Raw genomic sequence first — 13,320 nt, 5'->3', positions numbered from 1 at the left:
ACAAATTTCTCAATGTTTTGAAAGCTTCTCCAAAACCGAAACGTGGATCAGTCGCTTTCGTCTGTACCACGAAACAAGAAGAAATTTTAATATTAATTTACGGTAAGCCATTGACATTTCTTTTTACAATTATGTATAGTTTTTCAAAAGCTCCAGAAACAAGTGAATGTTGTTTCGATTGATTATGTCATATTGATTTTACTTTTGAACACATAGGCTTTGGTCCGATTCGCGAATTAAAATCAAATTAAACTTAAAAATGACAGTTATATATAATTTTCTATAATTTTTATAATTTTCAAATAACCCTACTCGCAGAGCAAGATTACTTTGACCGATGTTGAATCGTTTTTGATAGATGTTTTGACGGTCTTACTGGGTAGCACCAGCCATTCTTATGAGCGGGGATTTCATAATTTCCGAATTGTCACTTTTAAGTTTAATTTTATTTTAATTCGCGAATCGGACCAAAGCCTTAAAAACAATACAAAGTACGAAAAAAGTCCTCTTGAAAGAAATTTATATAAAAAATGAGAATTATATTTCGGTAATTCCTATTTCAAAAAATGGGATTTGGTTCGTTATTTAGAGGGCAGGCCATAGTAATTTATGTATTCAATATGAATGTAATGTTTTTAAACATATCAGGCATAATTTTTCATAAGGACGTATGTAACAAAAGTAAACAAAACGAGATTTTGAATACAACATGACAATCACACGCGACTTTATATAATACTCATCGATTTTACTGATTTTAGATCTTAAAATTTTTTAATACAATCTTTTTACGAATCGACGTATGTAGAATTTTCTATTTTTGAAGTCTCACTGTTACATACGTCGCTTTAACATATGGGAACTAAGAGCGACCATGTGAATATCATGTTGTATTAAAAACCTCGTTTTGTTTACTTTTATTACATACGTCCTTATGAAAAATTATGCTTGAATTTGAATTTAATTAATTATTTATTCATTATTAATGAAAACTATTTTCCAGGTCAACAGGTCAACAGCTTCGTCTTGATGGACGATCGCATAGTTGATGTAATTTCCTTGGAAAAAACTTATTCATCTCGGACAGTCAAATGCCTAAGCAAGCTGATTTGTTTATGCTGGATCTCTGACACTGAGCTGGCGGGTGGATTGGACGACGGACATCTGATGATGTTCAACGTGGACGACGGTGACGAAGAGACTATGAATCACGAGTTAAAGCAAAATTTGCACAATAAACATCCGGTGCCTGCCGACTTGCATGTTGATTACGGAGGCGGATGAATTGGGTTTGCACAAGTACCCTCAGCAGTCAGAGCACAATTGTTATTAATAAAGGTGGAGTTTGGAAGCATTTGATCGGTATGGTCACAGTGGAAACGGAAGGCCCCATTCGAGAAGCAAGCAAACAACCGCGTCCTGAAAAATAAAAGAAAAACAAGCGATACGTTCTGGTGAACAAAACCGATAACAATATGAGCACTCCCTTGCCAAATAAACAGAAGGATGATTCACAATTAAAGCCAGAGGGAATCAAAACGCCATTAACTTAGAAAATAAGAAAATGGTAAATAATTTGAAATTAATGATTGGTTTATTATTAATAAAAACTGTTTTCAGGTCAAGGAAGGAATTGTGGCCGTACGTGAAAACAGCTGGACAGGCGGTCTCCAGGCGCGCACGTTCCTTATCCACATGAGTTGCGCGTGGCCCATTTCCTCCGGAACTTGAACTTTCTTGTGCCTCAACACGGAACCAAAAACAAAGTCACTACCGAAAAGTTGTTGCACTCAGGATGTTGCACTCACTCATAACCTGCCAATCCAGCTAGTTGACGTAGATGTGGATCAGTAATCCCAGTTGAGTAACCGCGAATCGAATCCGAAATCTGCTGCGTGATCTGGTCAAGCTTCTCAAGATCATCGGGTCCGATCCAAGATACTACCAACAAGGACGACTATCACCGTAATTCAAGCCCAATCAGGAATCGCAGCACTCGAGAACCCGGTTGGAGATCAAGAGATGCGATTAATGCTATGGAGCAGCTACATTAACGTCCGCTGGCAATGCTGTCTTTAGGGCAAACGCCAGCGTTGAAGCCTCGTCATCACCAGCAATTATTGACCTGGAATATAGGATATCGTCAGTAGAAGATTATTACCCAGAATAATATTTAATTCTCGATTTAATTAATAATAAACATGACAGTTTAGTATAGCGTACTTCACTTGGTTCGAATATGTAATGCATTTAACACACATTTAAATATGAAAGAAAACCATCATTTTGAGAAATTCAGTACACATTTAGTTCTGAGAGTAAAATGTTATTTTGAAAGGGTAAATACACATTTAGTTTTAGAGGAAATCGTTATTTTGAAAAGTCGGCTCTTGTCAAAGTTCATTTTGAAGTGACATATTTAGAATTGTAAATTCAACAATCTTATACTTTCTACTGAAAATCACTAATTGATTTTCTTAATTTTACCAACGTTTCTTTCAATTTCACCAACGATTTTTTATTTGTGTGAAGTTAAAGTAATTTTTCATTTGACTTTGATATTATCCCAAATGAATTAAAATAACAAAAACCTCATTTTTATTTTAAATGCGTCGAATTGTACAACTAAATACTGAATTGTTATTCAGATAACTAGAAAGCATAGTAATTTTTACTGCCAAGTTTGTCTTTGAAGTCATAGTAAAATTAACGCATTTTGTGTTCGTTATAAACACGGTTTGTAGTCTGCACAAATTTAGTGGCGTGTTTTCAATTTAACCCTACAATATAGTAATTTTAACTGTAAAGCTACTCTCAGTGTTGAATGAAATCCTGTCGGACAAGCCGATGGATGAGCGGATAGAGAACATTCACACACAGTTGGAAAAAGTTAAAAACGAGACAAAATTGTATTGAAAGTGTGACCATCTCCAACACCGGCTTGCACAATGAAAAATATATTTTATAGGGTAACAGCGGTGCGGATTTAGGGATGAATATAAAATTAATGACCAGTTAATTCCGTCTAAATATATAATAAATCGTTATAGTTGTTCACTAGTCTGCAAGATAGATATAAAGATAAATGCGATACTGACTGATATGATGTAATAAATAGGGGAACTGCACCTGGATTTAACTCATGGCTCCGATGTTCATCTCATCAAAAACAAACAAATTAATGGTTGAATGGTTGGTTGCTTGAGTGGTTGACTGGTTGGTTTACTGGTTGATTGATTGGTTGTGGTTATTTAGTTGATTGGTTGATTAGTTGGTCGGCTGGTTAGGTAGTTGATAAGTTGTTTTGCTGATTGCTTGGTTAATTAGTTGGTTGGTTGCTTGATTGGTTGATTAGTTGGTTGGTTGCTTGATTGCTTGGTAGATTGGTAGCTTGTTTGACTGGTTGGTTACTTGATTGGTTGGTTGATTATTTGGTTGGCTGCTGCTTGATTTGTTAGTTGGTAGTATGGACTCAGGCTTGGCATTTGCTCGCACAATGAGCTCATTGAGCAAAAAAAAGTTCATCAAAAGTGAGCAACAACATATCACGGATATGATCAAAACATACAAAAAAGATGCTCTTCGTTGTGGGAAAAATGAGGAGCGGCTCTCTTTGAGAGAAACCGTTTGTCTCAATGAGCCTCTTTGAGGAGCATCATTTTTGTTGTTCTTTCGAACTGAACGTACAGTTAAATGAAAGCACACTTCTGTCATACCATCGCTACCCGCACAACAGTCTTACACATTCGTACTTTTATGAGACCAGCATAAGAATAGGGACCGTGTATAGCATCCATGAACGGGTAGAAATTAACACCATTCTATCTTTACATTAATTATTTACTGCTTCTAAACAACAGGCAGCTTGATGTAGGCAATTTAACATTTATCTGGTTAGCAATTACAATTTGAAGTGCAGAGATTATTGACGAAATTATCTTATACTAGACGAACTGTCCGATCTCTCTCGGGTTTTATTTTTGATCTGTCAATCATTTAGTTGATTGAGGCGTCGCACTCTAGATCGATTTCAGTTCCGAGTTTGATGGCTTTCTTCAGAACTTATTAATCCGTTGCATTTAGACAACTTCCCAACTTTCCCCAGCAAATAGATCAACTATTAGTATGTACAAATACAGTTGATCCCAAGACGAATCGATTACTGAGAGAATCTTGTAAATTGGTCCACTCGTTCGTGATTTATATTGCCTCAAAGGAAATGCAAACTCAGTTTTGTATATAGAGACTAGTTGAACGTACCCGAGCTTACTCGGGGTTGTATTATTTTGCATTCCTGTCAATTGTTGTGTTCATTGCAGCGCCGCACTCTAGATAATTTTATGTGCGATCGAATTGGGTTTTCTCCCAACTGGCCCTAATATTGTATTTAGACAGTTTTCCAGCTCCCCCCACCAGATTTGCAAACTTTTTGAATACCAGCGGAGCCCAAGCCGAATCGATTGGTGAGGAAATCTTGCAAATCGGTCTTGTTAAACCGCATGACCCCAGTGTATACCATTTTGACCGATAAATACAAGATTTGTTCGACTGCTTCAATTTTGATTAAAATATACTAAGCTCTTTCAAGAGAATGTCTTCAACGTGTAAAAATAAAATGAAGCAGTCCTTAACCCGCATTATGACAGTGATTGAATTGTTTTCTAAACAAACACGATAAATACAATTACCTACTGGCTACCCTTTAGATTAGCCAACTAATGATCATAAATTTATTCGCCACCACCAATTCCGTCCTTCGAGAAAAGAGGCTCAAAGATACTCAATGAGCAACTTTTGCCTCACCTCATTGAGTCAAACCATTTAGTTATCATTGAGAAATGAATATATTTCGGAGCAACCCGAAAAAGAGAAAAACGCAAAGGTACAAAAGAGAAGAGCAAAGATTCGTGTGTCGAGAGCAGTGAGCATTTTTTTTCTTCTCTTGATTTGCTCTGAGGAGCATTCCATCCCTGAGTATGGTATGATTGATTGGTTGGCTGCTTGACAGGTTAATTGATTGGTTAGTCGGCTGGTTAGTTGATTATTTGTTTTGTTGGTTGCTTGGTTGATTAGTTAATAAGTTGATTGGTAGCTTGCTTGAATGGTTGGTTGCTTGATTCGTTGGTTATTTGGTTGGTTGGTTGCAGCTTGATTTGTTAGTTGGAAGAATGGTTGATTGGTTGGTTGCTTAATTGTTGGTTGGTTGCCAATCCAACAAACCAATCAGGTTATATGATTGATTGGTTGCTTGACTGGTTGATTGATTGGTTGGTCGGCTGGTTAGTTGATACTGTTTTGTTCAACCGTCTAAGACGAGTTTAGGACTCTCCATTTGATTCCACCAATTATTTTGATATCTTTTCAGATACGTATTTCGACCACAACTGTGTGGTCGTATTCAGTGTCTCGCACTCGACTGTTTTGTTGCTTGCTTAATTAGTTCGTTGGTTGAATAATTGATTGGTTGATTGGTAGATTGCTTGATTGGATGGTTGATTGATTAGTTGGTTGTTTGGTTGATCGGTTGATTGGTTGCTGCTTGATTTGTTAGGTGGTAGAATGGTTGGTTGGTTGGTTGCTTGATTGTTGATTGGTTCTCAATCATACCAACTAATAAGGTTATTTGGTTGATTGGTTACTTGACTGGTTGATTGATTAGTTGCTTGATTGGTTGGTCGGCTGGTTAGTTCATATGTTGTTTTGTTGGTTGCTTGGTTGATTATTAGTTGGTTGGTTGCTTGATTGTTTGGTTGTTTGGTAGCTTGCCTGAATGGCTGATTGCTGGATTAGTTGATTGTTTGCTTTACTGGTTGATTGAATGGTTGGTCGGCTGGCTAGTTGAGTAGTTGTTTTGTTGGTTGCTTGAATGGTTGATTGGTTGGTTGCTTATTTGGTTGATTATCTTGTTGGTTGATTGGTTGATTAGTTAGTTGTTTGATTGGTAGCTTGCTTGATTGGTTGGTTGCTGGATTAGTTGATTGATTGATGGTTGGTTACTTATTTGGTTGATTGGTTGCTTTACTTGATTGCTTGGTTGTGGTTATTTAGTTGATTGGTTGCTTGATTGGTTGGTCGTCTCGTTAATTGACAAGTTGATTAGTTGATTGGTTGCTTGATTGGTTGGTTGGTTGCTTGATTAGTTGGTTGGTTGCTTGATTGCTTGGTTGATTATTTGGTTGATTGCTGCTTGATTTGTTAGTTGGTAGTATGGTTGATTGGTTGGTTGCTTGACAGGTTGATTGATTAGTTAGTAGGCTGGTTAGTTGATTAGTTGTTTTGTTGGCTGCTTGGTTGATTGGTTAATAAGTTGATTGCTGGATTGGTTGGTTATTTAGTTGATTGGTTGTTTGATTGGTTATTGGTTGGTTGCTTGATTGGATGATTAGCTGGTTGGTTGTTTGATTGGTAGCTTGCTTGAATGTTGGTTGGTTGCTTGACTGGTTAATTGATTGGTTGCTTGATTGGTTAGTCGGCTAGTTAGTTGTTTAGTTGTTTTGTTGGTTGCTTGGTTAATTGGTTAATAAGTTGATTGGTAGCTTGCTTGAATGGTTGGTTGTTTGATTGGTTAGTTGATTGATTCGTTGGTTATTTGGTTAGTTGGTTGCTGCATGATTTGTTAGTTGGAAGAATGGTTGATTGGTTGGTTGCTTTTTTTAATGATTCCTTGATTGGTTGGTAATTTGTTTGATTGGTTGCTTGACTGGTTGATTGATTGGTTGGTCGGCTCGTTAGTTCATATGTTGTTTTGTTGGTTGCTTGACTGGTTGATTAGTTGGTTGGTTGAATGATTGCTTGGTTGATTGGTAGCTTGCTTTAAATGTTGGTTATTTGATTGATTGATGCTTGATTTGTTAGTTGGTAGAATGGTTGATTGGTTGGTTGATTGCTTGGTTGGTTGGTAATTTGGTGGATTGGTTTGCTTTACTGGTTGATTGGCTGGTCGGCTGGTTAGTTGATATGTTGTTTTGTTGGTTGCTTCAATGGTTGCTTGGTTGGTTAATTAGTTGATTTGTTGCCTGATTGATTGGTAGCTTGCTTGAATGGCTGATAGCTGGATTAGTTGGTTGGTAGCTTAATTGGTTGGTTATTTGGTTGATGGGTTGCTTTCAGAGCATAAAATATTCACTTTCATGAAGCACATTCACTCCGACTTTTGACATTCGTGTTTTTATTATTCAAAACATAGAATGACTTACTCAGTTTACTTCTTCATAAATTCATTCAATTGATTACCACTGAGTATGGTAATTGCGCGCGAAAAAAACAAAATTAGCCTTGATTATATTGACATTTGACGCTAAAAATGCCCCTCAATTGAACGTCGGGATTAGATCTATGCGTGTAGTTAAATATTTAAATCATCAAAATGTGTTCAGTTTTACGATTATTTAATAATTTGTGATATTCAAATAAATACTCACTGACCCATATTCATCATGAAAATTGACGATGCAGAGCCGAACATGAATATGTTTATAAGTGAAGTGACAAGGAAGGCCGATGGGCTTCATTAAAAATAATCGAATATTTAAAGCTCTGGTTGCTTTACCGTTTGATTGAATTGTTGGTCGGCTGATTGGTTGATTAGTTGGTTTTTTGGTTTCTTGATTGGTTGATTAGTTGATTGATTGATTGATTGGTTGGTTGCTGCTTGATTTGTTAGTTGGAATAATGGTTGATTGATTGGTTTCTTTTTGTTTATTGATTACTTGATTGGTTCATAATTTGGTTGATTGGTTGCTTGAATGGTTGATTAGTTGGTTGGTTGAATGATTGCTTGGTTGATTGGTAGCTTGCTTGAATGGTGGGTTGCTTGATTGATTGGTAGTTTGCTTGAATGGTTGGTTATTTGATTGATTGCTGCTTGATTTGTTAGATAGTAGAATAATTGATTGGTTGGTTGATTGCTTGCTTGATTGGTTGGTCGGCTGGTTAGTTGACATGTTGTTTTGTTGGTTGCTTGGTTGGTTGATTAGTTGATTCGTTGCTTGATTGATTGGTGGCTTACTTGAATGGCTGATTGCTGGATTAGTTGGTTGGTTATTTGGTTGATGGGTTGCTTTACCGTTTGATTGAATGGTTGGTTGATTAGTTGTTTTGTTGGTTTCTTGATTGGTTGATTAGTCGATTGATTGGTTTGTTATGCTTGATTAGTTAGTTGGTAGAACTGTTGATTAGTTGATTCCTTGATAGTTGGCTGGTTGCTTAATTGGTTGGTTGGTTGCTTCATTGTTTATTGGTTTGCTTGGTTGGTTATTTAATTGATTGGTTGCTTGATTGGCTAATCCAGCAATCAGCCATTCAAGCAAGCTACCAATCAATCAAGCATCGAATCAACTAATCAACCAACCAAGCAACCATTGAAGCAACGAACAAATCAACTAATCAACTAACCAGCCGACCAGCCAATCAAGCAACCAAACAATCAACCAGTCAAACAACCAATCAACCAAATTACCAACCAATAAATCAATCAACGAACAATGAAGCAACCATCCAATCAACCATTCTACCAACTAACAAATCAAGCAGCAATCAACCAACCCATCAACCAAACAACTAACCAATCAAGAAACCTAGCAATCAACATATTAACCAATCAACCAAGAAACCAACAAAACAACTAATCAACTAACCAGCCGACCAACAATCAATCAACCAGTTAAGCAACCAACCAACAATGAAGCAAACCAATTAAGCAACCAACCAACTATAAACCATTCAACAGTTCTACCAACTAACAAATCAAGCAGCAACCAACCAATCAATCATTCTACCAACTAACAAATCAAGCAACCAACCAATAATCAGGCAACCAACCAACTAATCTACCAATCAAGTAATCAACAAAACAACTAATCAACCCATCAAGCAACCGACCAACAATCAACCAACCAACTAATCAACCAATCAACTAATCAATCAACCAATCAGGCAACCAATCAACTGAATAATTAACTAGTCAACGATTCCAGCAACCAACCAATCAAGCAATCAACTAATCAGCCATTCAAGCAACCAACAAAACAACTAATCAACTAACCAGCCGACCAACCAACCAATCAACCAGTCAAACAACCAATCAACCAAATAACCAACCAATCAAGCAACCAACCAACTATGAAGCAACCAACCATTCAACAGTTCTACCAACTAACAAACCAAGCAGCAACCAACCAATTAATCATTCTACCAACCAACAATCAACCAACCAACCAATCATGCAACCAATGAACTAAATAACCAATCAATCAACCAACAAACAATGAAGCAACCAACCAACTATCAAGGAACTAACTAATCAACAATTCTACCTACTAACAAATCAAGCAACAACCAACCAATTAACTAATCAATCAATCAATCAACTAATCAACCAATCAAGAAACCAACAAAACAACTAGTCAACCAACCAGCCGACCAATCATTCAATCAAACGGTAAAGCAACCCATCAAGCAAATAACCAACCAACTAATCCAACAATCAGCCGTTTAAGTAAGCAACCAATCAATCAAGCAACGAATCAACTAATCAACCAACCAAGCAACCAACAAAACAACATGTCAACTAACCAGCCGACCAACCAATCAAGCAAGCAAGCAACCAACCAATCAATTATTCTATCATCTAACAAATCAAGCAGCAATCAATCAAATAACCAACCATTCAAGCAAACTACCAATCAACCAAGCAATCAAGCAACCCACCATTCAAGCAAGCTACCAATCAACCAAGCAATCATTCAACCAACCAACTAATCAACCATTCAAGCAACCAATCAACCAAATTACCAACCAATCAAGTAATCAATAAACAAAAAGAAACCAACCAATCAACCATTATTCCAACTAACAAATCAAGCAACAACCAACTAAACAAATAACCAACGAATCAATCAACTAACTAATCAAACAACCAACCATTCAAGCAAGCTACCAATCAACTTATTAACCAATCAGCCAAGCAACCAACAAAACAATTAATCAACTAACCAGCTGACTAAACAATCAAGCAACCAACCAATCAACCAGTTAAGCAACCAACCAACAATTACCATTCTACAAACTAACAAATCAAGCAGCAACCCATAAACCAAATTACTAATCAATCAAACGACTATCCATTCAAGCATGCTACCAATCAACCAACCTACCAACTAATCGATCAATCAAGCAACCAACCAATTAGCCATCCAAGCAACCAACAAAACAACTAATCAACTAACCAGCCGACCAACTAATCAAGTAACCAATTAACCAACCAGTCAAGCAACCTATCAATCAAATAACCAACCAATCAACCAAATAACAAAACAACTAATCAACTAACCAGCCGACAAGCAACCAATCAACTATTAACCAATCAACAGTTCTACCAACTAACAAATCAAGCAGCAACCAACCAATCAATCAATCATTCTACCAACTAACAAATCAAGCAATCAACTAATCTACCTATCAAGCAATCAACAAATCAACTAATCAACCCATCAAGCAACCGACCAACAATCAACCAACCAACTAATCAAGCAATCAACCAACCAATCAAGCAATCAATCAACTGAATAATTAACTAATCAACCATTCCAGCAACCAATCAAGCAACCAAACAATCAGACATTCAAGCAACCAACAAAACAACTAATCAACTAACCAGCCGACCAACCAATCAATCAACCAGTCAAACAACCAATCAGCCAAATTACCAACCAATCAAGTAATCAATAAACAAAAAAGAAACCAACCAATCAACCATTATTCCAACTAACAAATCAAGCAGCAACCAACTAAACAAATAACCAACGAATCAATCAACTAACTAATCAAACAACCAACCATTCAAGCTACCAATCAACCTATTAACCAATCAATCAACCAACAAACAATTAAACAGCCAACAAACAATGAGCAAACAACCAACCAACTATTAAACTGATCCAAAATTATTTATCAGATCGCTCACTGCAGGTAAACTATCAGAATTCTAAATCTGATAGATTACCTGTTAGAGCTGGTGTTCCCCAAGGTAGCATACTGGGGCCCATATTGTATAACATTTTTACTTCTGACTAACCTGATTTACCACCAGGGTGTCAAAAATCTTTGTTTGCAGATGACACAGGTCTCTCAGCCAAAGGGCGAAGCCTTCGTGTCATTTGTAGTATGTAGATTGAAAAAAGTTTGGATATTATCTCCACTTACTTGCAAAATGGAAAATTTTCCCGAATGCTTCAAAAACTCAGTTTATAATTTTCCCACATAAGCCGAGAGTTTCTTATTTGAAACCTTCTAGCAGACATATTGTCACTATGAATGGGGTTCCAATTAATTGGTCTAGCGAAGCTTAATATTTAGAACTTCTGCAATCTTCTATTGCAACGATTAGCTCCTTGTACCCTTAGTAAAAATTAGGTTAAGTTTAGTTTAAGTAGAAAACTTTGTAATTCCTACATGGTTTAATTCAACCAGAGGAAATATCCTAACTGCCAGAGGCAATTTAAATGTATTAATAATAACTAAAAGCGTAACATAGCAAATAAGGATGATAGTGTTAAGAAAACACGGAACACCTAGTCCAAGAGATAAATGCATGTATTAGATAATTAGCAAATAAAATTAGTAAAAAAAAACTAATTTGCAGCTGCCAAAGAAACCTTATTTTCTTTTTTTTTTGCTGTTTATACAAAAATATGTATTTACTTTTTCCGATGCCTATGATCTTGGAACCCGGGAGGACAACTTTCTTCTGACGATTATCATGAGGCTAAACGATGATACTTTTATGCCCAGGGAAGTCGAGGCAATTTCCAATCCGAAAATTGTCTAGACCGGCACCGGGAATCGAACCCAGCCACCCTCAGCATGGTCTTGCTTTGTAGCCGCGCGTCTTACCGCACGGCTAAGGAGGGCCCCGATATGCCTATTCGTTGTAAATAAAAGCATCTTATATCAAATGACAAAACAATAAACTGCCGTAGATAAACGCTGCAGCAACGAAAAAGTATTTGATAACAAAAATTAAAATTAAACCTTTTTCTAATTATTCTACAGTTCGTTATTCATCATCTTACCTTATGTGTTATCTGCGCCCTCATCCGCAACTCAGGCGGTTCCTCCTCGGACCACCACGATTACCAGATGGTCTTCCTTCAGTCCCTCCTCGGTGAGGTTGTGACATGTTCGTTTCAACAATTCTGTCGAAAAATCGCTTGGCGGGAATGAGTAGAGCACACCGGTTGCTTCCGTTTCCTTATTGAGTAAGGATATAACGCCGGCCGCTTCTTTCTGCTTCAGGTAGGACACGAGATTACGCAGTGGACGCGTCTGAGCGCTGGCATCATCCGACGATGCTACCGATGACGTCGATCCCGGCAGGCCGAGGAAGATTGCGTGCGACGATGACGTCGATATGCGCTTCTGCACATCTTCCAACTGATGATGATTTGTTGAGCTTTTCAGCGCTTTTCGGAACGATTTCCTTAGGTGGCCCATATTGCCCCGATCACTCCTATATCAAATGGCAAAAACAATAAACTACCGTAGATAGACGCTGCAGCAACGAAAAGTCTTTGATAACAAAAATTAAAATTAAACCTTTCAAGCAAAATTTTTCATAACGACGTATGTAACAAAAGTAAACAAAACGAGGTTTTTAATACAACGTGACAATCACACGCGGCTTTATATAATACGCATCGATTTTACTGATTTCAGATCTTAAAATTCTTTAATTCTCTATTTTTGAAGTCTCACTGTTACATACGTCGCTTCAACATATGGGAACTGAGAGCGACCTATGTAACAAAAAGCAAAACAAAACAAAACTGCAGTTGCGTCAATCGTGCAACTATGGAAAACCGACCAATGTACATCGACGTACGTGTAGCATACCGGTGTATGAATAATTTTATCGTTTTCACAGTGAATTTGAATGAACTGAGCTTTGCTGTGAAGCACGCTTATTACGTGTCATGTAATGATGCATGCCAGCGGAAAAAGGATTGAAAAAGATTTAGTTTTAAAACAGTTTTAGAAAAGTTTTGCCAACTTTCTGCAAAGGAATTCTCGAATCCTCATAATTGTTACATACGTCGTTATGAAAATTATGCTTGCTATTTTCTAATTATTCTACAGTTCGTTAATCATCATCTTACCTTATGTGTTATCTGCGCCCTCATCCGCAACTCAGGCGATTCCTCCTCGGACCACCACGATTATCAGATGGTCTTCCTTCAGTCCCTCCTCGGTGAGGTTTTGACATGTTCGTTTCAACAATTCTGTCGAAAAATTGCTTGGCGGGAATGAGTAGAAACACACCGG

General features: G+C 37.2%; 2 long non-coding RNA genes across 3 annotated transcripts; one reads left to right on the top strand and one right to left on the bottom strand.

Annotated features, from left to right (window-relative positions):
* The first annotated feature begins 79 nt into the window (after positions 1 to 79).
* LOC134202929 (uncharacterized) lies at positions 80 to 2,222 on the top strand. Its single transcript, XR_009977382.1, has 3 exons — positions 80 to 102; positions 1,004 to 1,567; positions 1,621 to 2,222. It is a non-coding gene; the product is annotated as an uncharacterized LOC134202929 (long non-coding RNA).
* LOC134202919 (uncharacterized) lies at positions 1,988 to 13,289 on the bottom strand. 2 transcript variants are annotated; one of them, XR_009977377.1, is made up of 3 exons: positions 13,155 to 13,289; positions 12,072 to 12,508; positions 1,988 to 2,125 (listed from the first exon to the last, which is right to left on the bottom strand). It is a non-coding gene; the product is annotated as an uncharacterized LOC134202919 (long non-coding RNA). The 2 variants fall into 2 exon arrangements; XR_009977375.1 differs by having other exon boundaries at positions 12,072 to 12,550; positions 13,155 to 13,278.
* Between the last annotated feature and the right edge of the window lie 31 nt (positions 13,290 to 13,320).

This window comes from Armigeres subalbatus, chromosome 1 (assembly GCF_024139115.2).
Source record: "Armigeres subalbatus isolate Guangzhou_Male chromosome 1, GZ_Asu_2, whole genome shotgun sequence".
NCBI classification, from domain to species: Eukaryota; Metazoa; Arthropoda; class Insecta; order Diptera; family Culicidae; genus Armigeres; species Armigeres subalbatus.
Note: the sequence above shows the minus strand (reverse complement) of the source record. Positions and strands in the feature narration are given on the sequence as shown.